Source organism: Oryctolagus cuniculus, chromosome 8 (genome assembly GCF_964237555.1).
Source record: "Oryctolagus cuniculus chromosome 8, mOryCun1.1, whole genome shotgun sequence".
Lineage (NCBI taxonomy): Eukaryota > Metazoa > Chordata > Mammalia > Lagomorpha > Leporidae > Oryctolagus > Oryctolagus cuniculus.
Genome location: NC_091439.1, coordinates 70,615,370 through 70,641,384, shown reverse-complemented (window position 1 = coordinate 70,641,384; position 26,015 = coordinate 70,615,370). Strand labels below are relative to the sequence as shown.

The following is a 26,015-nucleotide window of genomic DNA, read 5'->3' as shown; positions in this document are numbered from 1 at the left end:
AGTAGTAACAGTGTCACAGAAGAATATTTTCCATACCATTTAAAAGCTCCCAATTCCCTTATAATTTGTCTGATATATTCATTATCTGAATGTTAGTGGGAAGCCATACAAGTTGAAATCGAGTATAAGCCAACAAATACTTTTTCCAGTAAATATGTTTTGTGAGATGATTTGTAAGTGCAGTTCAATTTAGTTTTGTTCAGGAAAACCAGCCTCGTGTTGTCTAAATGGGCCTTTGTCTTTACGGTGTCCCGAGGAGCATGAGAGGGTGTTTGTGGAACTGAAATCCAGGCTGAGTCAAGACACTTAGCAGTGTTCAGTGAGTTCAGTCAGTGTTGACAGCGTTCTGTCAGGCCCAGAATTGAAACGCGCCTCTGTGCTGCCGGGGAGTCTGGACCCAGGGACTTGGCTGGCGCTGTGAGGCTCTTGGACTGCAGTGCCCATTGTTGCGCAGCCTGCTGGCTGGTGAACTTTGTGCTGGTTGCTCAGGCTCGCGCAGACTGTGTGCGGATGGTGCACCGACAGGCATGTCTCTCACAGGGCTTGATGCGGATGAGATGCTTCTTTGATGTGTCAGCTGCTCCGCATAGTTCCTGAGCAGACTTAGACCAGCGACTAGTAATCCTTTCCCCACTGGCCCTCCTCTGTTACAGCTCGAACCGGAGATAAAGCAGTTAGTTGTGTTCAGTGACTTAACAGGCCGTCATGATGTGCAAGGCTTCCAGGTTAAATACAACCCCCAGTTACACTTGAATCTCACATAAACAGCAAGTGATGGTTGCGTTCATTTGTTCCAGATGGAAGATGGGTTATACTCACACCGAAAAATTACTGTCCATTTGTCCGAATTGACATTTAACTGTCTTCCATTTTTATTTTATTAAATCTTACTACATGCTGAATTTTACATTATTAGCAATTGATACTTTTTCTTATAATAAAGATATTACTTTTAAGTTAGTAATGACAAATATTAGACAATTGCTAGTTGTGCATTAAAATAGGTATAATGTAGTTAATTAGGTTAGATGTAATATAAATTGTGGTTTTTATTGTAAATAGTTGTGTCAATTTGGAATGAAAAGAGTGAAAAAGAAGGGGCAAAGAGCAAGTGAGAGAGAAAAAGGTGTGTGAAAAAGATTGTGGATACACTTTTTATAGTAAATCATGTAGTGATATGAAGACCGCTTAGGTAATTAATTAATTGTAAGTAGAGAGGTGTGGTGATGGCACGTTCCATGAATGCGTTAGCTATACTTGAGACACTCTGACTGACAAGAACATGATGTAATGCTTTGTAAACTGGAGAATGAATGTAAATACAGTCTGCACCCAACATTAGGGGTATGTGTGTGTGCGCGCGTGTGTGTTTTAAGATTTATTTATTTTGAAAGAGTTACAGAGAGAGAGGGAAAAACACAGAACAAAAGGTCTTCCACCTGCTGATTCACTCTCTAGATGGCTTCAAAAAGCCAGGGCTGGGCTACCCTAGGCCAGGAGCTTCATCCTTGTCTCCCATGTGGGTGCAGAGGCCCAAGCACTTGGGTCATCTTCTGCTTTTCCCAGGGGCATTAGCAGAGAGCTAGATGGGAAGTAGAGCAGCCAGGACATGAATGTATCTAATATGGGAAGCCAGTGTCACAGGTAGCAGCTTGACTTGCTATGCCATGATGCCAGCCCCTTAGCACTGGATTTAATTGAACTTGGTTTTAGATTACTGTTTAAGAGTATTAATTTTTTTCCTGTATAATTTTATAGTTTTAGTATTTTAAATTGCTAAATAGCCTTTTAAAAGTAAATGAACATCAGATTTACTGTTAATGCCATTTTAAATATGTTCTGTTTTCTCTTATGTACTTTTTAAAAATTTTTAACTTTTATTTAATGAATATAAATTTCCAAAGTACAGCTTATGGATTATAGTGGCTTCCCCCCCATAACGTCCCTCCCACCTGCAACCCTCCCCTTTCCCACTCCCTCTCCCCTTCCATTCACATCAAGATTCATTTTCGATTCTCTTTATATACAGAAGATCAGTTTAGCATACATTAAGCAGAGATTTCAACAGTTTGCTCCCACACAGAAACATAAAGTGAAAAATACTGTTTGAGTACTAGTTATAGCATTAAATCTCAATGTACAGCACACTAAGGACAGAGATCCTACATGAGGAGTAAGTACACAGTGACTCCTGTTGTTGACTTAACAAATTGACACTCTTGTTTATGGCCTCAGTAATCACCCTAGGCTCTTGTCATGAGCTGCCAAGGCTATGGAAGCCCCCTGAGTTCACTGACTCTGATCATATTTAGACAAGGCCATGGTCAAAGTGGAAGTTCTCTCCTCCCTTCAGAGAAAGGTACCTCCTTCTTTGATGACCCGTTCTTTCCACTGGGATCTCACTCGCGGAGATCTTTCACTTAGGTTTTTTTTTTTTTTTTTTTTTTCTCCCCAGAGTGTCTTGGCTTTCCATGCCTGAAATACTCTCATGGGCTTTTCAGCCAGATCCGCATGCCTTAAGGGCTGATTCTGAGGCTTTTATGTACTTAATAGTAATTATATACCCAATAGATAAAATTTGGAGTTTATGGAAAATTAGCAGATGAAATCTGACCCATGGATTCATTACCCTAAGGAAACCACCAGTATCTTTTTACCTTATTATCTTCACATATTTCTGTGAACATAGTTTTGAGTGGACATGATGACTGTATTGTTTTATAATTCAGCAGCATTACATAATTTTAATTTTACAGGCTACTTGCTGTTATGTCCTATATGTTGTTATGTATACAATGAGTTACTCAGCCACTCCCACACTGCGATGCATTGGATTGGGTTGCAGTTTGTTACTAGAAGTCATGTTAAATGAGCAATTTGGGCAAACATCTATTCATATGATTGTGATGTTTCTTTTTTTTTTTTTTTTTTACAGGCAGAGTGGACAGTGAGAGAGACAGAGAGAGAAATGTCTTCCTTTGCCGTTGGTTCACCCTCCAATGGCTGCCACGGCTGGCGCGCTGCAGCCAGCGCACCACGCTGATCCGATGGCAGGAGCCAGGTACTTATCCTGGTCTCCCATGGGGTGCAGGGCCCAAGCACTTGGGCCATCCTCCACTGCACTCCCTGGCCACAGCAGAGAGCTGGCCTGGAAGAGGGGCAACCGGGACAGAATCCGGCGCCCTGACCGGGACTAGAACCCGGTGTGCCGGCACCGCAAGGCGGAGGATTAGCCTAGTGAGCCACGGCGCCGGCCTGTGATGTTTCTTAACCATAGGATAATTACCAAAAGTAAAATGTTAATGGTTCAGGAAATATATATAATATATATAATAATATAATATATAAAATATATAATTATATATATAATATGTTATATATATATCCATGTACATACACAATAAGGTTCTAGATCTATGCTGTCACAGCTGTCTGAGAAGGTTGTGCTTTTGTGGTCAACACAGGTGGTCTTTAAGAACTGTCCCATTTCACCATTGAGTTTTCTTACATTTCCAAAACTTTCGCTACTTTTTCATTAGAAAGAGCTGAAAGTTCTTACATTTCTTTTATTATGGTTGAGCCTTTACAAAGGTGGTTAATCACTGATGTATAGTTGGTCATTTTCCTTTTTCTGGTATTTTGATCACATTTTAGAGAGGCGTTGTGCTGTAGGCACATGAGCAGAGTTTCATAGATACCTGTTGCTTCAATATTAGTTTGAAGTATTAGTATTAGTATGTTAATAGGGCATCCTATAGAATTGTCACCATTGAGCGATTTCTGGTTTCACCTTCTTTGTACCTTTGTGATTTTACAATGCTTGGATTGATCAAGCTGCTGCGCTCAGAGTACTTGACGATTCTTCTATTTAAACCAGATTACACAGCCAACATGAAAAAAACGCAGGTTCACTTGGAAATGAGGTTACCGTTGCTCTGTGAGATGTCCGCCCATCCGTCCTTTCATAATGGAAAAGCTTTAGATAGGATCGATTCCCAGTCTGAGGAGCCTGGGCACTGTAACTCGGAGTGCGAGCGGTAGACACCTGGTCCGGCTGTTAGCTTTCTAGTACTGAATATTCTCCTGTGAGCGTACCGCCTCTCCCTTTTGTTCCCTGCACAGCCCTTCCCTGCCAGCATGTAGAAAAGAGGAGCTGTATTTTGCCTGAATAATTGTTATTTTTCTCTCTGTCGAGCATTTGTTTTAGTCTTCAGAGTCAGTGGCCAAGAATCTGAAGGACAAAGGGATAAGGTCCATTTTTCTACTGTGGAGACAGAGTTGTTGTACAAAGTGAATTGCTGTCTACTGTGGAGGGACCCAGGCAGCTCTTGGCATTTCCCTCTAGAATCTGGATTCTTTTCTTCTGAATTTTGTGCATATTTGTGGGGTCCTCTGTGATGTTTTGATGTATGTATACATTATGTCATATATAAATCAGGGTAAGCATTTCTGTCTATTCAAACATGTATCATTTCTCTGTGATGAAAAATTCAGATTTCTCCTGACTTTTTAGAGATAGTACATAATCGTTATCTGTAGTTTACTATGGGATACAGCACCTGAATTTTTTTCTTTTATTTTTATTTAGAAAGATTTAGAGAGAGAAAGGAAGGAAGGAAGGAAGAACTTGTGTTCACTGCTTTACCCCCGAGATGGCCTCAGTGGCCAGTGCTGGTCCAGGCTGATTACAGGAGCTTTCTCCTGGTCTCCCATGTGGGTAACAGGGGCCCAAGCACCTGGGCCATCCACTGCTGCTTTTCCAAGGTTGTCATCAGGGAGCTGGGTCAGGAGTGGAGCAGCCAGGACATGAACCAGCACCGATATGGGATGCCAACACCAAAGGCAGCTCTATCTGCTGTGTCACAGTGCCAGCCCTCAGGATTTCTTTGGTCTTAGTGAGGACTTGGTACTCGTTGATAAATCTGCCCTATGCACCTTCTTCCTTCTTGTTCTGCCGGGCTTGGGCTAACCACTCTCTTGCTTTCAAATTCTCTCAGATCAGCCCTTTTAGATTCCGTATTTGAGTGAGATCATGCAGCATTTGTCTTCTTTAACATAATGGCCTTCAGTTATATCTGTGTCAACTCACATGAAAGGGTTTTAGTATTTTGAATGACTGAATAGTATTACATTGTGTCTGTCTACCACATTCTTGTTCAGTTTGTCACTTAGCTTCATTCCATTTCTTGGCTGTTGTGAATAGTCCTGCAGTAAACACAGGAGTATGCAAGTCTGTTGCACACACTGGTTTCCTTGCCTTTGAATATGTACCCAGTAGTGGGAGTGCTTGATCATATTGTGGTTCAGTTTCAAGTTTTTTGAGAAATATTCATACTGTTTCCCACAAAGGTTGTGCTAAGTTACATTCCCACCAACAGTATGCAAGGATTCCTTTTTCTCCACATCCTTACCAGCACTTATCATTTTCTGTCTTTTGGATAATACACTCTGAAATGAGAAGTTAAGTTATTGTGGTTTTGACTGACATTTCCCCAATGATTAGTTTAGGCTTTTTTTGTGTGTGAGATTTATTTATTTATTTGAAAGGCAGAGTTACGGAGAAGCAGCGGGGTTGGGGGGAGGTGGGGGAATCTATCCACTTGTTCACTCCCTAAATGGTCACAATGGTTGGAGCTGGGCTGATCCAAAGCCAAGGGCTTCTTCCAGGCCTCCCACATGGGTGCAGGGGCCTAAGGACTTGGGCCATCTTCTACTGCTTTCCCAGGCCATAGCAGAGAGATGGATTGGAAGTGGGGCAGCTGGAGCTTGAACTGGCACCCATATGGGATGCCTGCACTGCAGGCACCGACTTTACTGCATTACTGGCCCCTTGACATTCTTTCATACTGGCCTTAAAGGTCTTCTTTTGAGAAAATGAATATTGAGGTCTGTTGCCCATTTTTTAATAAAAAACAGCAGGTTTTGGCTGTTGATTCCCTTTTTAATTCTAGATATTAACCTCTTATCCTATATATAGTTTGTAAATATTTCGTCTTTTTGTAGGTTGTCTCTTCACTCTGATTGTTTCCTTTTTTGTACAGAAGTTTTCAAGTTTTTTGTAATCCCATTTGTTTATTTTTGCTTTTCTTTTCAGTGCTTTTGAGGTCTTATGGTTGTTCCAATGACCTGAAGCATTTCCCTGTCTTTCTTCTAGTAGTTGCATAGTTATGCTTCTTCTGCTTCTTCTGCTTTCTTCCTACCCTCCCCCCCCCCCCACACACACACAGGCAGAGTGGACAGTGAGAGACTGAGAGAGACAGACAGAGAGAAAGGTCTTCCTTTTGTCGTTGGTTCACCCTCCAATGGCTGCCGCGGCCGGCGTGCTGCGGCCAGCGCACCGTGCTGATCTGAAGGCAGGAGCCAGGTGCTTCTCCTGGTCTCCCATGGGGTGCAGGGCACAAGGACTTGGGCCATCCTCCACTGCACTCCCTGGCCACAGCAGAGAGCTGGCCTGGAAGAGGGGCAACCGGGACAGAATCCGGCGCCCCGACCGGGACTAGAACCTGGTGTGCCGGCACCGCAAGGCGGAGGATTAGCCTAGTGACCGCGGCGCCGGCTAGTTATGCTTCTTCAGTTTAAGTCTTTAATCTTTGAATTAACTTTTGAAATTGGTGAGGCGTAGGATCTAATTCATTCCTTTGAATGTGGATATTCAGTTTTGCTTGTATGGTTCATTAAAGAGACTGTCCTTTCTCCACTGTGTGTTCTTAGTATCTCTGTCAAATGTTGGTCAACAGTAGATGCATGGGTTTACTTCTCAGCTTTAGATTCTGTTCCATTAGTCCAGGTGTCTGTTTTTATGCAAATATCACACTTTGTAATTACTATAGCTTTGTGATATATTTTGAAGTTGCATAGTGTGATGCCCTCCTGTTTTGTTCAAGCTTGCTTCGGCTGTTAAGGGGTTTTAGTGGTTCCATATGACTTGTAGGATTGTTTTTCTAGTTCTGTGAAGAATGTCATTGGTATTTCGATAGGGATTACATGGAATCTGTAGATTGTTTTGAGTAATGCCAATATTTTAATAATATCAGTTCTTCAAATCCCTGAGCACAGGATGTCCTTGGTATACCCTTCATCCTTTTTTATGGTTTGCATTGTAGAGATCTGTGGTTATATTTATTTGTAGATGTTTTTTGTATCTATTTGTAAATTAAGTTACTTTCTTTTTCACATAATTTGCTATTGCTATAATAGAGAAACTACTGATTTTTAAAAATTTTATATCCTGAAACTTCACTGAATTGATTGATTCTACTAGTTCTTTTGGTGCAGTCTTTGGTGTTTGCTACCCATAAAATCATGTCATTTAAAAGCAATGACAGTTTGACTTGGTTGTTCCAACTTTGGATGCCTTTTATTCTAACCCGATTTCTCAGGCTAGGTCTTGTAGTATTGTATTGATTGAGAGTAGTGATAGCTGGTATCCTTGTTTTCAGCTTTTCCTCATTTGAGTTTGGTTGTTGAGTTTGTTATGTGTGACCTTTATTTTGTGGAGATACATCAGCATAATAGACATGATTTGCCCAGAGTTTTTATCATAGAGGGGTGTTGATTTTTTTTCAAATCCTTTTTTGTGTCTGCTGAGATGATCATATGATTGTTTCCCCTTCATTCTGTTGAGGTGGTGCATCAGACTGATTGACTTGTGTAAGTTGAACCATTCTTGCAACCCTGGAATGAATCTCATCTGATTATGGTGAATAATCTTTTAGATGTGCTGTTGGATTATGTTTGCCAGTATTTTGTGAAGGATTTTCCCATCTATCCATTTCATCAGGGATATTGGCCTGTTACTTTCTTTTTGTGTTGTATTTTTGCTGGTTTTGATATCAGAGTAATTTCCAGCATTGTAGAATGAATTTAGAAGAATTTGTTCCTCCTCTTACAGGTTTTTGGAAACATTTTAAGAAGAATGGTATTAGTTCTTCTTGTATTTTGTAGAGGTCAGTAGTGAAATCCTGTGGTCCTGGACTTTTCTTTGTTGGAAGACATTTTAGTACTGATTCAACCTTGTTTCTTACTGTTCTATTCAGGTTTTATATTTCTTTGTGATTCAGTCTTGGTAAGGTATATGTGTCTTGAGAATTTTTTCATTTCTTCTAGGTTATTTGTTGGCATGTAGTTGTTCAAAGTAGTCCCTGGTGTTCCTTTGTATTTCTGTGGTGTCAGTTATAATGTTTTTGTTTTGTTGTCTCTGGTTTTATTTGAATCATCTCTCCTTTGTTCTTAGTCTAGGTTAGGGGTTATTTATCTTTTCAAAAACCCAAATCTTTGTTTCATTGTTTTTTTTTTTTTTCTTTTTTAGTCTGTTTCATTTATTTCTGCTCTGATATTTTTATTTTTCCTTCTATTTTTGGGTTTGATTGGTTTTTGCTAGTTCTTGAGATGCAATGATAGGTTGTTTGAGAGCTTCTGATTTGTAGATGTATGCATTGGTTGCAGTAAACTTTGCTCTTTGTACTGCTTTTGCTGTATCCTGTGTGTGTTGGTTTGTTGTGTTTCTTATTTTCATTTGTTAAAATCAATTTTCACATTTCCTTCTTAATTTCTTCCTTTATTCATTGGTTATGTAGGACTGTGTTTAATTTCTATGTATTTTTATATTTTCCACATTTACTGGTTTTTGGTTCTGTGGCATTGTGATAAGAAATGATAATATAATTTTTTTTTTAATTTGTAGAGACTTGTTTTAAAGGCTATAGATATCTGAATCCTTGAAAGAAATTATGTAAGTCGGTGTTGCCTCTTAGTTGCTTGATAAAATCACAGTGTAATAGGTGAATTTATAGCTTTTTTGTCCCAAACTTGTTATCGATAGACTAAAAGCCAAAAAAGTTTAATTCTTTTCCTGTCTTAAGTGGTTTGAAATGAAATTCTCTAAGAGAAAGGGAGAGAATTACATGGCACTCTGGTCATCTACCCACTTTGTAGAAATACAACTTTTTGCTTCATGTTCACATGTTATTCTGCATTTTGGCATCATTTGTTTCTAAGCCTTTCAAAGTAGTTTACTGTTTTGTGTTAGAGATTTTTCTATAGTTTTTTTGGCTATACTCTGTCTTTGAGTACCATAATAACCTCATATATTCAGGATACTAAGCAACATGCAGAAATTTGAAAAACATGCAACTTGTAATACTATAAATAGATATATAATCAAATACTGTTAGTCTGAATAGGTGAATCAGTCATTTAATTTGGCTTACAAGGTCTTTTAAAATTTTTTATTGAAATTATACTAGCACATATTAATGGAATACAGTAAACTAATTAGAAACCTGTGTACATTGTGCAGTGATCCAATCTGGGTATTTAGTATTTTGGTGTCTTAAAGCATTAATCATTTTTTTGTGTTGGGATACTTTGGACTCTTCTATTTATTTTTGAAATATATCAGAGATGTTTGTAGACTCACCCTACTGTGCTATAGAACACCAGATAATTGCTCAAGTCTCACATTATTTTGATGCCCCTTGCCAAACTTTTCTTCACTCCCCCAACTCCTACCCTTCTCAGTCTGCAGTGATAACTGTTCACTCACTTCTGTGTGAGCATTTAAAAAAACTTTTAAGTGGTTTTAAATGAATACTTCCCCCACTATAGGAATATAAGCAAGGGATATAAACAATAATTAAATCACAGTATATCAGTTTCAATAATGTGCATTAAGGTTTTTCTTATGCTCTATATTAAAGCAAACACAAATGAGAGGGAACATGATATTAATATTTTTGGGTCTGACATTTTTCAGTAGGTAAAATAGACTCCAGTTGTATCCATTTGGTTGCAGAAGACAAGATCTCACTCTTCTATATGGCTGAGTAGTAGTCTATCATGGATATATCCATATTTTCTTTGTCCAGTTATCAGTTGATAGACAAAGATATGATTCCATATCTTAGCTACTATGAATTAAGTTGCTATGAACGTGAGGTAAAGTGACTATTTCATATATTACTTTCATTTCCGTTAGTTATGTTTCCATGAGAGGGATGGCTGGGTCACACGGTAGATCCTCACATTTCTGAGGAATCTCCATACTCTTCCACAATGGTGTACCGCTTTACATTCCCAACAGTGGATTAGGCTACCATTTTCTCTTTTTCCTCACCAGTATTTATTGTTTTCAGGTTTTTGGATGATAGCCATTCTAACTGGGTGAAGTCATTGTGTTTCTTACTTGCATTTCCATGATGGCTGGTGATCCTGAGCATTTTTTCATGTCTATTGTCCATTTGTATTTCATGTTTTGAAAAATGCCTGTTTATGTCCTTTGCCCATTTCTTAACTGGATTATTTGTTTTGTTGTTGTTGTTGTTTCTTGAATCCTTATGTATTTGAGATAATCTTTATCAGATGTATTGTTTGCAAATAATTTTTCATTCTGTTTATTTTGATGAGTGCTTCCTTTGCTGTGCAGAGGCTTCTTAGCTTGAAGTAATCCCATTTGTCTATTTCTGCTTTAATTGCTTGTGCTTCTGCTTACCCAGAAGTCTTTCCCTATGTCAGTGTTTTTCAGGGTTTACACAGTGTTCTCCTCTGGTGATTTTATGGTCAGGTCTTAGGTTTAGGTACGTATCCATTGTGAGTTTATTTTTGTATAGGCTGTAAGGTAGGGGTCTTATTTTATCCTTCAGCATATGGTGATCCAACTTGCACAACACCATTTGTTAAAGAGACTTTCTTTTCTCCAGGCAGTGGTTGTAGCTCATGTGACAGTGATTAATTGGTTATAGATGCATGGGTTAATTTCTACGGTTTCTAATATGTTCCATTGGTCTACATGTCCATTTTTGTGCCAGTACCAGTTTTTTTTTTTTTTTTAATTGTAACAGCCCTGTAGTATATCTTGAAATCTGGTGTTATATGCTTATGGCTTTATTTTTATTCAGATTGCTTTAGCTATTTAGAGTTTCTTGTGTTTCCATATGAATTTTAGGATCTTTTTTTCTAGGTATGAGAAGAATCTCCCTGATATTTTGGGGACTCATTCAATCTGAAAATTGCTTTGGGTAGTCTGGGCATCTTGATGTCCATGACCATGGAAGATTTTCCATTTTTTGTGTCTTATTTCTTTAGTGCTTTGAAATTTTCATTGTAGGTATCTTTCATATCCTCAGTTAAATTTATACCAAAGTATTTAATTATTTTTGTAAGTTGTAAATGGGACTGCACTTACAAGTTCTGTCTGAGCCATGGAATTGTGTATACAAATGCTATTGGTTTTTGTGTTTTTATTCTATATTCTACAACTTTGCCAAACCCTCTTATGAGTGCTGGTAGTCTCTTAGTGTGGAGCCTTTTGATTTCCCTATAATAGGATCATGTCATTTGCAAACAGGAGTGATATGAATTCCTTCTTTCCCATTGTTACCTGTTTGATTTCTTTCTCTTGTCTAATTTTTAAAAAAATAGAAATCTTTTTTTTTAAAAAAAAGATTTATTTGTTTGAAAGAGTTACAGAGAAGCAGAGTCAGAGAGTGAGAGAGAAAGTGAGCTTCCATCCACTGGTTCACTCCCCAAATGGCCGGAAGTGGGCCAGTCCGAAGCCAGGAGCTTCTGCCAGGTCTGCCCCATGGGTGTAGGGGCCCAAGGACTTGGGCCATCTTCTGCTGCTTTCCCAGGCCATAGCAGAGAGCTGGATTAGAAGCGGAGCAGCCAAGACTCAAACCAGTGCCCATATGGGTTGCTGGCCCTGCAGGCAGAGACTTTACCCACTATACCACAGCACCCGTCTTGCCTAATGGCTTTCACTAAAGCTTTCAGAACTATATTGAATAATGATGAGAGAGGACATCCTTGTGAGATTCTGGATCTTATTGGAAATATTCCAGGGGCCAGTGCTGTGCGTAGTTGGTAAAGCTGCCATCTGCAGTGCCAACATTCTGTATTGGTGCCAATTTGGGTCTGGGATGCTCCTCTTCTGATCCAGCTCTCTGCTATGGCCTGGAAAAACAGTAGAAAATAACCCAAGACCTTGAGACTCTGTAGCCATGTGGGAGACCCAGAAGAAGCTCTTGGCTTTGGATCAATTCAACTGCAATTGTTGCAGCCGTTTGGGGAGTGAACCAATGGATGAAAGTCCTCTGTCTCTCTGCCTTTGTAACTCTTTCAAATAAATAAATTTTTTTAATAAAAGAAATAGTTCAGCTTTTCTCCATTCAGTATGGTGCTGGCTTTGGGTTGGTCACACATTGCCTCAGTTGTGTCTAGTTATGTTTCTTCTATAAGCAATTTGTTTAAGGCAAGGTTTTTTTTTATGTATGAATTGATACTGTATTTTATCAAATGCTTTCTATGCATCTATTGAGATAATCATATGGTTGTTCTTTTTCAGTTAATGTGATGTGCCACATTTATTGATTTGTGAATGTTGAGCCATCCCTGCATCCCTGGGATAAATTCCAGTTGCTGTGGGTGGATGATCTTTTTGACGTGTTGTTAAATTCAGTTAACTAGTTTTTCATTGAGAATTTTTGCATCTATTTTTCTCAGGGATATTGGTCTATGGATCTGTTTCTTTGTTGTATCTTTCTCTGGTTTCGGAATTAAAGTGATGCTGGCCTTCCAGAATTTCAGGAGGAGGCCTTCCCTTTCAGTTGTTTTGAGAAGTTACAGAAGAATAAGGATTAGTTCTTTATAAGTTTGGTAGAAATCAGCAATGAAGCCATCCAGTCCTGGACTTTCTTTATTGGAAGGGTCTTTGTTACTGATTCATTCTTCATCTTGGTTATTGGTCTATTTAGGGTTTCTGTAAATCTATCCATTTCTTCTAGATTTTCTAAATGATTGGCATCATATAGATGTTTGTTATAACTCTTGATCACTTGTTTTATTTCTACAGTTATCAGTTGTAATATCTCCCTTTTCATCTCTTATTTTATTAATTTAAATATTCTCTGTTTTTAGTTGGGTCAGTGGTTTATCAATTTTATTTTTTCAAAAAACATCTTCATTTTACTTACATTTTATCTTTTTTTTTTACATTCAGTTATCTTTATTTCTTCTCTAATTCTTAGTACTTTTTTTCCTCCTATTAGTTTTGGGTTTGGACCTTTGAAATGCACTGTTAGATCATTTATTTGATACCTTTTTATTTCTTGATTTAAACATTAATTTCTATAAATTTTCCTTTTAACTCTTCTTTTGCTGTGTCCCCTAAATTTTTATGTGTTCTGCTGTCATTTTTACTCATTCTAAGGAATCTTTTTTTTCCCCTTTTGATTTATTCTATGACCCACTTGTCCACTCAAGAGCATGTTGTTCAGTCTCCACGAGTTTGTATGTTTTCTAGAGTTTCTTGTTATTTATAACTTCATTCCATTGTTGTCAGAAAACATCCATGTTACAATTTCAATTTTTTTGAATTTGTTGAGATTTATCTTATGGCCTAGCATATGGTCTGTCTTAGAGAATGTTCTGTGTACTGATGAACGTGTATTCCATAGCTGTGGGATGAAACGTTCTAAAGACATCAGTTAGATCCATTTGGTCGACAGTGTACATTAGCCCTGTTTCTCTGCTGATTTTTTGTAAAGTTGATATTTCTATTGATGAGGGTGTTGAAGTCCTCCCCCCTTATTATTGTGTAAGAGCATATATCCATATATCTCCCTTTAGATTCATTAACATTTGTTTTAAATAGCTGGAGGCCCCAAAATTGGATGGAATATACATTTATTAAAGTTACATTTTCCTGTTGAATTGATCCTGTAGTCATTACATAATGACCTTCTTTGTCTTTTTCAATAGTTTTTGTCTTAAAGCCTATTTTGTCTGATTTTAGGATAGCTACTCCTCATTTTTTATTTCAGTTTGCATGAAGTATATTTTTATATACTTTTGCTTTAACTTTGTGTGTCTTTGTTGGTGAAGTGTGTTTCTTATAGGCAGCATATAGATGGGTCTATATGGATCCAGTCAGCTAATCTGTGTCTTTTAATTGGAGATTTTAGTCTATTTACATTCAAGGTTATTGGTTATTTTTGATAAGTAACCACATGGTCCTGCCATTTTCCCATAAATGTTTCTGTTTATTTTGGTTCTGTTTTGTACTTTTCCTGGGAGATTTCTGCTTTCACATTCCTTCATGATACTGATTATCTTTCTCTGTTTCTGTGTGTAGTACATCCTTAAGTGTCATTCGTGAGACTGGCCAAGTGGTGACAAATTCTTTAATTTTTTTTGTCTTGGAAGGTCTTTATTTCACCTTTATTTATAAATGATAGCTTTGATTGGTATAGTATGCTTGGCTGAAGGTTTTTTTTCCTTTAGAACATGGACTATATCTCTCCATTTTCTTCTAGCCTGTAGTGTTTCTGATGATAAATCTGTCAGTCTAGAGAAACTTTAATCTGGTGTTTCTCTCTTGTACACTTTAAGATCTTTTCTTTATGTTTTATTTTTGAAAGTTTGACTACCATGTGTTTTGGTGAAGATCATTTCTGGTCATGTCTATTTGGGTTTCTGTGTACTTCTTGTACTTAGATGATTGTATCTTTCTCCAAATTAAGGAAATTTTCTGCTATTCATTAAATAAGTCTTATGAGCTGTTCTGTTTTCCCATTCCTTCAGGAACTCCTAAGAGATGTATATTCATTTTCAGATGGTATCCCCCTTAGATACTGAACAGTTTTCAGTTTTTCTAATTTTTCATCATTTTTTTTTTCTGACTGAGATATTTCAAAAGCTTTGTTTTCTGGCTCTGAAATTCTTTTTTTAAACTTTTATTTAATAAATATGAATTTCCAAAGTACAGCTTATGGATAACAGTGGCTTCACCCCCCCCCCCATAACTTCCCTCCCACCTGCAACCCTCCCATCTCCCGCTCCCTCTCCCACTCCATTCACATAAAGATTCATTCTGAAATTCTTTCTTATATCTGACTAAGTCTGTTGTTAATGCTTTCCACTGTATTTTTTGACCTGGAATTCCTTTTTTTTTAATATTTCAGGCTTCATTTTTCTTTAATATTTCTGTCTCCCTGCAGAATTTCTAATCTATGCCACGTACAGATTTCCTTCATTCATGTAATTGCTTCTCTGTGTTTTTGAATAATCTTGCAATCATTCTTTTGAATTCCTTTTCAAGCACTTCATCAGTCTGCTCATCTTCACAGTCTAGTCCTGAAGTGTTGTTTCTTTTGGGGTTGCCATCTTGTTTTCTTCGCGTTTCTTGTATTTCTGCTTTATTTTTATGCATCTTTGGGGAAACACTTGTTAGTATCTTCTCTGAAGGCTTTGTTCTTGGAAATGTACCTCTGTGGCTTGATGGAATGCCTGCACCTTCAGCAGATATCCAGAAGTGTGTGCTGCCTGGGGTCAGGGAGTTCTGGCCAGCATTTGTGGGTGGGGCAAATGTCCTGAGTGACACCCAAGTTGGGTGTGGTAGATCTCTATTGTCAGCAGGGCGTGGGGGAAGATCATGCTGGCTGTTGTGTTCACAGCCTCAGCCCTTCTCTGTGCCACGTTGAACCAAATGCTTGGGGAGAGCTCGCCAAGCCTGTATGCCCCACCCATTCAGGTGCACAGATGCACAGAGGATCTGTGTGCTCTTTAGTATGATACCTGTGCAGGGTTACTCCCCAGCTCTCGGGGATTTCTCGGCTTCCTGCTGCGGGAGTCTACAGTTTTCCACAGACCCAGGCGCACTGCGTGTCCTTGTCAGCGTCCCTGCCTGTGCAGAAGGTGCACAGTCACAGAGATCTCACAGTCACAAGGTGGTCTCCTGTAGTCTCAGGATGCTGGCAACCTGTTCTCTGCCCTGTGAGCCTTCCCCGTCCTTAGAGGAAGCCACCTGCCCGACAGGTCTGTTGGAACTCGACCTTTGCAACTTGAGTCTAGTGGTTTAGTTAGGAGAGAGGAGGGAATCAGTGTGGACTCCCCACGTGGAGCTGAGTGGGTGGTGTGCCTCCTACCAGCTCTCCAGGCTGGACTCAAAGTCAGTGGGGACCACAGCATTCTTGCTCTGACAAAATCTATCCATGGTCCCTGGGCTGTTAGAGGCCTACTTCACCGTCTGGTGCTTCCCCTGCTGGCTGCGGGGTTTCTTGGTGGGACGGAAGGAAGGAAGCAATGTGGCTTCCCATTGTGGAGCTAAGTGGATGCCCTGCCCCTCACCAGCTCTTATGCCAGACTCAAGGTCAGCAGGGACTGTGGGATTCTCCCTCAGAGAAGATCACCAGTGGTGCAGCCTCCTCTCACCTCGCTCTGGGAAGAAGGCTTCTCCCCACTTACTGCTGGGTACGAGAGTTGCTGATAGCGCATTGCCTGCTTCTGAGTGTTTGCACAATGTTCTTGCTGCTCCACAGAGTTCTCTTTTGTTCTGTAAGTTTTCTACTGGGAACTTCTTTCCAGTTGTTCCCTGGGAATGCGGTCCCTCCTCTTTTCTTCTGCTATCTTCATGTCTTTTCTCCTTCATGTCTTTTCTCTGTTCAGCTTTCTTGGGTCCCTTGAATCCATCATTTTTGTTTCTGTGTGTTAAAGTAGTGTTTAATCAATATCTGGAATTAAAATCAGTGCAAGTAGAGGAGGTCTAAATTTGGTGTGTGAATGGGAATTTGAATTTAATTGTATTGTGTGATTGTTCAGAGATTCAGTAATACAGCAAGTTTGGGTTTTAACTTTACATGGTTCACCCTACAGACAAAGCAAATGGAGTTGGGTTTATATTTTACATGGCGTGTAAAGCCAAATTAAGTTGAAAAGTCTGTTGTCAAATATACTTCATACTGCAGTCCCTCTGCTGTCAGGACATAGCCTGCACTGTGCTTCTCAAGCTTTTCATGATGAGCAAACCAGAGAGGGAAGTTGGGCAGTATGTAATTCTATAGGTGGGCAGTGTATTCTTGTCACCATTATGTGTGTGAGTGACAAGCCCATGGTAGGTATCTAAATGATGCTTATTGGATTAGTTTGGCTTGATTCTTTAAAGAAGGCATCATGTGTCATCTTTAGTCATATCTCTATCTACATATCTGTACACACATATATATATATAGGTATAGGTAGATCTTTATATGTGTGTGTATATATATATAGATATGTATATATATATATGTGTGTGTGTATATATATATATATATATATATACAGAGAGAGAGAGAGAGAGAGAGAGAGAGAGGCTAGCAGAGTGTCAGGAATATTGAGTAGAACTGCTGATTATAAGGAAAATTGTCATGTTTGTGTGATTTCCTTTGAAGTGGAACTGAGAAAAAGGTAGCTACATAAAACTAAAAAAGAATCAAAAAATGCTAAGGAATAAAAGAATCAGCATTCTCCAATTATTACTTCTCAGACTCTGGGTATATGTAGTCATGATTATGCCATCTGTTGCATACAAAGATATCTCAAGATGTTCAATGGTCAACCATCAGAAGAACCAGGATTTTGTTTCTTATTCACATAAAGTCCAACGTAAGTGTTCTAGCCAATGGCTGGTTCTGTGATTACTGAATCATGGACCCAAGGTAATTTGATTTTTTTTTTATTTTTTTATTTTTTTATTTTTTATTTTTTTTTATTTTATTTTTTTGACAGGCAGAGTGGACAGTGAGAGAGAGACAGAGAGAGAAAGGTCTTCCTTTGCCGTTGGTTCACCCTCCAATGGCCGCCGCTGCAGCCGGCGCACCGCGCTGATCCGATGGCAGGAGCCAGGATCCAGGTGCTTTTCCTGGTCTCCCATGGGGTGCAGGGCCCAAGCACCTGGGCCATCCTCCACTGCACTCCCTGGCCACAGCAGAGAGCTGGCCTGGAAGAGGGGCAACCGGGACAGAATCCGGCGCCCCGACCGGGACTAGAACCCGGTGTGCCGGCGCCGCAAGGTGGAGGATTAGCCTATTGAGCCACGGCGCCGGCCCAAGGTAATTTGATTTTAATGATTCTACCATTTTCCGTGTATGGCTTCCATGATGCTTAAGTGTATTAAACTTACATAGGGGAAAGAAAAGCCGAGGAAATTGCACACTGGAGGTTTCATGGGCCTGGCCTGGAGATGTTATACATACTTTCTTGCTAGAACTCATGCAGAGGTCCTTACCTAATTGCAAAGAGTTAAGTATATAGTCTTTTAAAAAATTTTTAATTATTTGAATTTTTAAAAATTATTTGAAAGGCAGAGTGACAGAAGAGAGGGAGAGACAGAGGTCATCCATCCACTGGTTCACTCCCTAACTACCTACAACAACTGGGGCTGTGTCAGGCTGAAGCCAAGAACCTGGAATTCCATCAGCATCTCCCAAGTGGGTTGTAGGAACCCCAGTACTTGGGTCATTATCCACTGTCCTCTAGGTTGAATTAGAAGGAGGCTGGGTCAGTAGCTGTCACTGAGCTTCACTCTGCCCCATAACACCTACTCCTATGAATCTTGTCTTGCTGTGTGCTAGACTATAGATATTCAGCTGCAATGTAGTCATCTTCAACCATTGTGTCTTTCCATTTGTAAATAAAATAACTTCAATATGATTAGTATACTCTGATCTGGGAACTTATTAACAGAATTCATGGCCTTTAAAAAAAAAATCAGGCTCACACCGAATGCTTGAGTACAAAATCCCTATGTTTAAGAACTGCTAAGCTTTGATACCTTGGTCATGACAACTTTCTCAGATGCTAGGGAGGGAACTTTTTGAATCCAAATATTTTCTCTGTGTAAAAGGCCCACCCACAATAACATTCATTTGCAGAAGGAAATGATTTATTGCTCCCTGTGAATGAGTGCCAGAAAGCTTTCTCCTGAAATACGGTGCCAGTGTTTCCATATAAACACAATTTTACCATATTCAGAGATGTGGAAATTTATTTTTTCATAGACTTTATGGGTTTTGAGATGTAAAGGATCCTCATAAAGTCCTTGTACAGTTTGAAAACTTGAAAATATTTAACTTTTATAGTTCATAAATTTATGTTGCAGAAGTGAAAGAAACAATATCTAGAGGGCATTTCAAACTTTTTTTCTCCAAGGTTACGTGGTCTGCTTGTTCTGGTGGACACTGTTTTGTATTCTCATTCATTAAATGGGCGTTTAGTGAGCATCGGCCGTGTGCTGTGTGTCCTGCTTGGGCCCTGGCCCTCCTGCATTGACAGCCACGTAGGGAGAACAGCTCCCAATCTGTGGACGCCAACATGTGGTCTGTAGGATTCCAGAGGATGGAAGAGGAAGGGGCTGGTGTCTCTGAGGAGACAGTGAAGGTTTTGTAGACGAGATAACATATCCTCTTGGCCTTGGAAAATCCGTGGATACGTGCCTGACGTGGAGAGGGGTCCGTGTACTCTGGGCGGAGAACACTTGAGAAAAGTGGTGGCCGCTTGGAAAGTACATGACATGAGTGGGACCCTGGAATTTTAAAAGGTTGAAAGCTGGAGTTCTGGTGATTCAGGGAGACGGGGTGGGAGGTGCCGCTGTCCCATGGTGGGACTGGACCTGGGGACAGTGCTGAGGCCTTTCTGTTTTTTTCTGTTGGCCTTGGGAAGCTATAGAAGGTTTCAGTGTGGGCAATGAGATGCTCAGATCTGTGGTTCATGATTCATTTCCGAGCTTTTTGTTTTTTATGTATTTGAAAGAAAAAGCAATGGGGCAGGAAGGGGAAGAGATATCTTCCATCTGCTGGGGCCAGACTGAAGCCAGCATCCAGGTCTCCCACTTGGGTGGCAGAGACCCAGGTATATGAGCCATCATCTACTGTCTGGAAAGGTGCATGCTACCTTGATTGGAAGTGATGGTGGAGTGCGATTCCAGGCATTCTGATGTGGGATTTGGGCATCTCTAGTAACGGCATAGCCTACTGAGACACAATGCCTGCCCCTATGTATCTTTTTAAAAATTCATTTATGTGAGACACACCGACATGGTGGGGAGGAGCAAAAGGAGGAGGGAGGCAGGCTGATCTCCTTTCTGTTGGTTCACTTCCTAAATACCCACAATGCCCACGACTTGGCCTGGCTGAAGCTGGGAACCAGGAATGCAATCCAGGGTCTCCCATGTGGATAACAGGAACCCAAGTACTTTGGCCATCACTGCCTCCTCCCAGGGTGTGGATTAGCAAGAAATTGGGAGTTAGGAGCTAGGGGCAGGAATCTAACCCAAGTAGTCCAATCTGGGCCATAGGAGTAACCCCAATAGGTGAGACACCTGCCCCAAGAGCTGTAATTTGGAAATATCGCTTTGTTTGCTGAGCAAATGTTAATGTCAATGTCAAAGACCAGAGGCAGGAAAGCGAGGGTGAGGGCAGTCACTGGGAGTGGAGCCCACAGGATAGGCGAGATCATTCAGAGGTGCGGCTGCTCAATGTTGTGATGAGTTAGATTGCAAATGTGGCTTTTTCCTCTGGCACGAGAAACTGAAAAAGATAAGAATTTGTTCAACTGAGGAGCAAATTTGACCCAAACTTTAACACACTTAACTTACATACAGTTAATAAACTGTATCATGTACCGAATCCAGGAAAACACTCAAAAGTAAACAAGAACATTAAGACAACCCTTATCCTTTCTTGCTGTGAAGACAAGTTTACTAATTGGCTTCATGAATTAAACAGGTATTTATAGAGCAGCTACACATGAACCAGGCCTTGAAAGTTTACATTCTTCTGTGGGCCACGGGCAATATATCACGTACATAAGGAGTTATATACAGTGGCGGCTGGTGCTCAGGGTCATGGATAAAACAAAGCAGGGGGAGGCGCCTGGGCCAGTCGAGGGTCTGCTGTTTTATAGAGGGCGGTCAGGGAGCTTCATGCAGAAGAGACAGGACCAGGTGGGAGGGACCTGAAGGCAGTGAGGACTGCCAGGGAGCGCACTTGCAGGTGGAGGAACAGCAGGTGCCGAGGCTGGGGAGTGAGCATCACCCGGGCTGGGTGATCCACAGGACAGACAGCAAGAGCTGTGTGCCGGCCTGCGGGAAGCTGCGGTGGGCATGCATGGAAGGAGAAGGCACTGGGAAGGAGAGGGTGGACTGGTCACTGGAGTCTCATAGGCCGCTACGAGGGTCTTGGAGTTTTCTCTTTTGAGCCAAGATGAGGGTTTGGAAGGATAGCTGGAGCCGTGGTGTTGAGAGTAGACTGCGGTGGGTTCTGCAAGGTGGGAGGCAGTGGGGAGACTCCCTCGGCAGCCCAGGTAGGAGAAGGAAAGGCAGGTTGGGCCCTGGTGGCCACGGTGGAGGTGATGAAAGGGCTCCTGTTCAGACTAGGTGTGCTGACTGGTGGGATCGAGGCCGAGGTGTGTGGTGTGTCTACCCCAGGAAGGGGGTTAGCGGCACTGACTCTGGGAAAGCCAGAGGGAGGGGTGGGAGTCTGCGGAGCTTAGGTTTGGGCGTCCCCAGTTGCTGTGTCTGAGATGCATGCGTGGAAGTGCCAGGCAGGCCGCTGTGTCCACCAGTGTGAAGGTGACGGTCAGGGGCTGGAGTTGCAGTGTGTTCTGTGATATTGTGGAGAAAATGGGGTTAATATAAAACTGGCTGCAGGTAACTCAAGTGTCGGGTCATAAATACAGAGATTATAATATTCCTTTTAACATGAATAAGGGTATGTCATAATGATAAGAAAAATAGTTTTCAAAAAAAAAAAAAAATAGTGGAGTCGGCACCATGCCATAGCAGGTAAAAGCTGCTGCCTGCATCACATATGGATGTCGGTTCGAGTCCCGGTTCTCCACTTCCAATCCAGCTCTCTGCTATGGCCTGGGAAAGCAGTAGAAGATGGCTCAAGTCCTTGGGCCCCTGCATGCTAGGCACAACTCTGGCTGTTGCAGCCATTTGGGGAGTGAACCAGGGGATGGTTCCCTCACTGTCTCAGCCTTTGCCTATCTATAACTCTGCCTTTAAATAAATAAATCTTAAAAAATTTTTAAAGTATGTTTCTCAAAGAATTTTCCTTGATCATTTTTTTTTTAATTTATTTATTTGAAAGGCAGAGTTAGAGAGATCCTCCATCAACTGGTTCAGTCCTCAAATGGCCACAATGGCCTGAGGGGGGCCAGACTGAAGCCAGGAGTTTCTTCTGGGTCTCCCACAGGGGTGCAGGGGCCCAAGCACTTGGACTGTTTTCCACTGCTTTCCCAGGCACATTAGCAGGAAGATGTATTGGAAGTAGTGTAGCTGGGACTCAAACCAGAGCCCCTATGAGATGCCAGTGCTGCAGGATAGGGCTTTAACTCACTGAGCCACTGCGCCGCCTGCTCTGTTTGTCTTGTTTTTAACTGACTCTCATTTTTATAAATTTGGAACTTGGTAACAGGAACTTCGAGCAGTCTTTGATTTGAGGCCTAGAAGGTAAACGTTCCTGAATTGACGGCTAATTACAGTCATCAGTAGCCCGTAGGCTTGCTGTCTCTCCTCTGTGTCTCCACGGAAGGTCTTGATGGGGTGCCCAGGTTGTGCCAAGGAGCAGAGCTGCTTAGCTGTAGAGAGTGCGGGCTCTGGGTTTGAGAGCCTCCTGACTCTGGTTTCTTAGCTGGCTGAGCTTGGGCAAACTACGTACTCTCCTTGTGTCACACTTTCCTTAGTAGTAATCCAGTGGTGACACAAGGATGGCGGTGTTGTGAGAATTAAAGAAGGTGAGACGTACGCACTGCTTGGATCGGTGCTGGGTACAGACAGGGTCAGTACACAAGTGTTAGCTATCATTATCTGCCATTAATTGTTTACTGTGGGTGAAAATGTTTACTGGGCTATCTGTATTTTACTGTACTATATAATTTGAAGGCATACTTTTCTCCACAGACTATTTACCACACAAAATAACAGTGTTAATGGGAAGCTACATCTTTTTATAGAAAGCTTTTATTTAATAAATAAAAAATTCAGAACTACAACTTTGGGATTATAGCAGTTTTTCCCTCCCATACCCACCCTCCCACCCACACACCATCCCACCTCCTACTCGCTCTATCCCATTCTTCATTAAGATTCATTTTTGGCCGGCGCCGCAGCTCACTAGGCTAATCCTCTGCCTTGTGGCGCCGGCACACCGGGTTCTAGTCCTGGTTGGGGCGCCGGATTCTGTCCCGGTTGCCCCTCTTCCAGGCCAGCTCTCTGCTGTAGCCAGGGAGTGCAGTGGAGGATGGCCCAGGTGCTTGGGCCCTGCACCCCATGGGAGACCAGGAGAAGCACCTGGCTCCTGCCATCGGATCAGTGCGGTGCGCCGGCTGCAGCGCGCCGGCCGTGGCGGCCATTGGAGGGTGAACCAATGGCAAAGGAAGACCTTTCTCTCTGTCTCTCTCTCTCACTGTCCACTCTGCCTGTCAAAAAAATAAAAAAAAATTCATTTTTAATTATCTTTATATACAGAAGATCAACTCTATACCGAGTAAGTGCTGCTATGTACGAATGGGAGTTTTGACATTTCCCCAACAAAGAGCTCTCCTTTATTGTCATTTATTTTCCAAGATGAAACTCCTAAGAGTGGAATCACTAGGAAAAGGAATGCGTGCTTCTTGCTGTGGAAACATTTTCCAGTGTTTCTTTCAAAACTGGTGAATGTGCTCTAGCGATGAGGTGTAGTCAGTATTTTTATTTTGCTAATTTGAAGTTAGGATTGTTAGATTGTTATTTCTTTATTTTGTTAATTTGAGGGGACGTCGTCATGAAGAACGTGTGTTGGGATGAAGCTGACTGGGTTCAGATCCCAGGGTCACACGTGGCTAGGTCTGTGAGCGTGGGAAAGTTACTCACCTCCTCTCAGCATTGGTCTCCTGGTCAACACTTGCTGCCTGAAGTGGATATTATAAGGAAGACGTGAAGTAATGCATAATGTAGCTTGGTTTCTGACAGTCTGGAAAGTTATCATTATACCCAGTTTTTTTCTTTCTTTACTTCTGGCTGTTACCATGATCAGTTATGTTGAGCATTTTGATGCTTGCTTGCATATTTAGTTCTTTTGTATGAATTGTCATTTCGGAGTTCTTGGAGTATTTTATCCTCAACACTGAATACCATTTTCATAGAACAGAATCCAAATGTTGACATTTTCTGTTCTTTTGGCTTTGAGCATAGTTTGCCTAGTTTGCTGTTATTCTCTGTTATTCTGTTACTTTTACAGATTGAGCGTCTCTAACCTGAAAATCTGAAATCCAAAATGCTCCTAAATCTGAAACACTGGACACCAACATCACACTCAGAGTTTTGAGTAAAGTCTATGAAAATATTATAAAGTCTGAAAACCTCTGAAATGAGAAATATTTCTGGTCCCAAGCATTTAGATAAGGGATTTTCAACTTGTGTTTTGTTTATAAAAAGTGTGTGGCTCATTGCAAGACTTCCCACGTATCTGTTACATAGTTCTGCTTTGTACTAGTATTTTTGTGGTTTGAGTTGCTTTTTTGTAACTTTTCATTCTGTTTGGAATGTGGTTTTAAATGTGAAGTGCGCTTCTAAATTAATGTTTCTGAATTGTTGACCATTATTCTTCATTCTGAAGTTCTTCAATAGCTAAGGCTCTTTTTCTACAGAAGACAATACAGAAGAAAGATACAGAACACTTAATTAAAAAAATCTCGATGTTGGTATTGTTGCTACTCATTTTAATTTCTGAAAATTCAGTTTTATAGAAGTTACAGTGATGTAGTTCAGAAGGTACCATTATCACAGAAAGCAAAGTTAATCTCTGTTGATCTCGTTCTTAAAGTCTTTATTTGAAAACAAAAAAAGGTGCAAGTAATTTTCTTTTCCCATATGTGTGTGTGTCTATGTAAAGTGCAGTGGTCTGAATGTGTTCCTTAAAATTCATGTGTTGAAACCTAATGGACAATGTGATAGCATTGACAGGTGGAGCCTACAGGGAGTGATTAAATTAAGAGGGCAGAGCCCTCATGGATTGGATTAGAGTCCTTAGGCCAGGACTCGAGCAAGTGGGTTCATGCTCTGTTGGTCTCTACCATGTGACGGCTCAGCTCTGCTGCTCTCCAGAGGTCATAGCAAGTAGGCCCTGTCTGGAAGCAGAGAATAGCCCTTCCCCCCAGGCACTGACCCTGTTGGCACCTTGATCTTGAACTTTCCAGCCCCCAGACTGTGAGAAGCAAGCTTCTGCTCTTAGTGATAATTTATGATGTCTGGGGTATTTTGTTCTAATAGTATACACACACACACACATATACGAACACACACAGAGAAACCTGTGAAATCTTTTGAGTACTCTTGGCCAGTTTAGAAGATGACAGTTTAGTTCAGAGAATAATGTGTGACAAAGTCCCTAGAATTTGTTTTCATGTACTGAATTTTGTGGCTTCAAAAATTTCCATATTTCATTTTCTGATTAGGCCAAAGGTATGTCGTGTGACCTTTGGCATATTAAGCTCAGGGCCTCAGCTTTTCTTCCTGATCTGCAAAATGGGAATTTGCCTAGTATCTCCCCGTGTAAGCAGGACTATTCATTAGCTGCATATTTCTGTTGCATTCAGCTGGTGTCATTCTGATCAATCAGTGCATGTGTCAGATTGGTTGCTAAGTCTATGATTGCAGAGTGCTGTGAGGATGATGGTGTCTGTTACCTGCTCCTGGGTCAGGGATGTGGTGATCAGAGCTGGGTGTCCCTAATGATCAGGATCCCTGAGGATCGTTCCAAGAGAACTTTTGTTGGCCTGTCTGGTACCAGGAACCTGGAACTCCCATCTGGGTGTCCCACATAGGTGCAAGGACACAAGCACTAGGGCCATCTTCTGCTGCTTTCCAAAGTGCATTAGCAGGGAGCTGGTTCAAAAACGGAGTGCTGGTGTCGTGGGTGGTGGCTTACCTCTCAGCACCACAACACTGGCCCATCGTTGAAGTTGCATGAGCATTCTGTAGGACAGGTGCTATCGCCCTTGTTATAGCTGAGAGAACTGAGGTATGAGGAGGGCGGAGAGCTAGCTCAGGATTAGACGGAGAATGTGAGGCTGAGCTGTGTGGGGTTGTGTGGTCTCAGCTGCCAGCTCCCATGCTCTATTGCGCTGTCCTAGATGCTGAGACTAAAGCACTGAGCAGAGCAGACGGAATCCTGTTCTTGTGGATGTACAGCCTAGTGGAAGTCCTCAGGGTTTTATTT

The 26,015-nt window shown here is 41.1% G+C and overlaps 1 protein-coding gene across 2 annotated transcripts in view; it reads left to right on the top strand.

Moving 5' to 3' along the window:
• The window catches only part of BMPR1B (bone morphogenetic protein receptor type 1B), a 447,531-nt gene that overhangs the window by 49,070 nt on the left and 372,446 nt on the right, over positions 1-26,015 (top strand). The window lies entirely within an intron of this gene.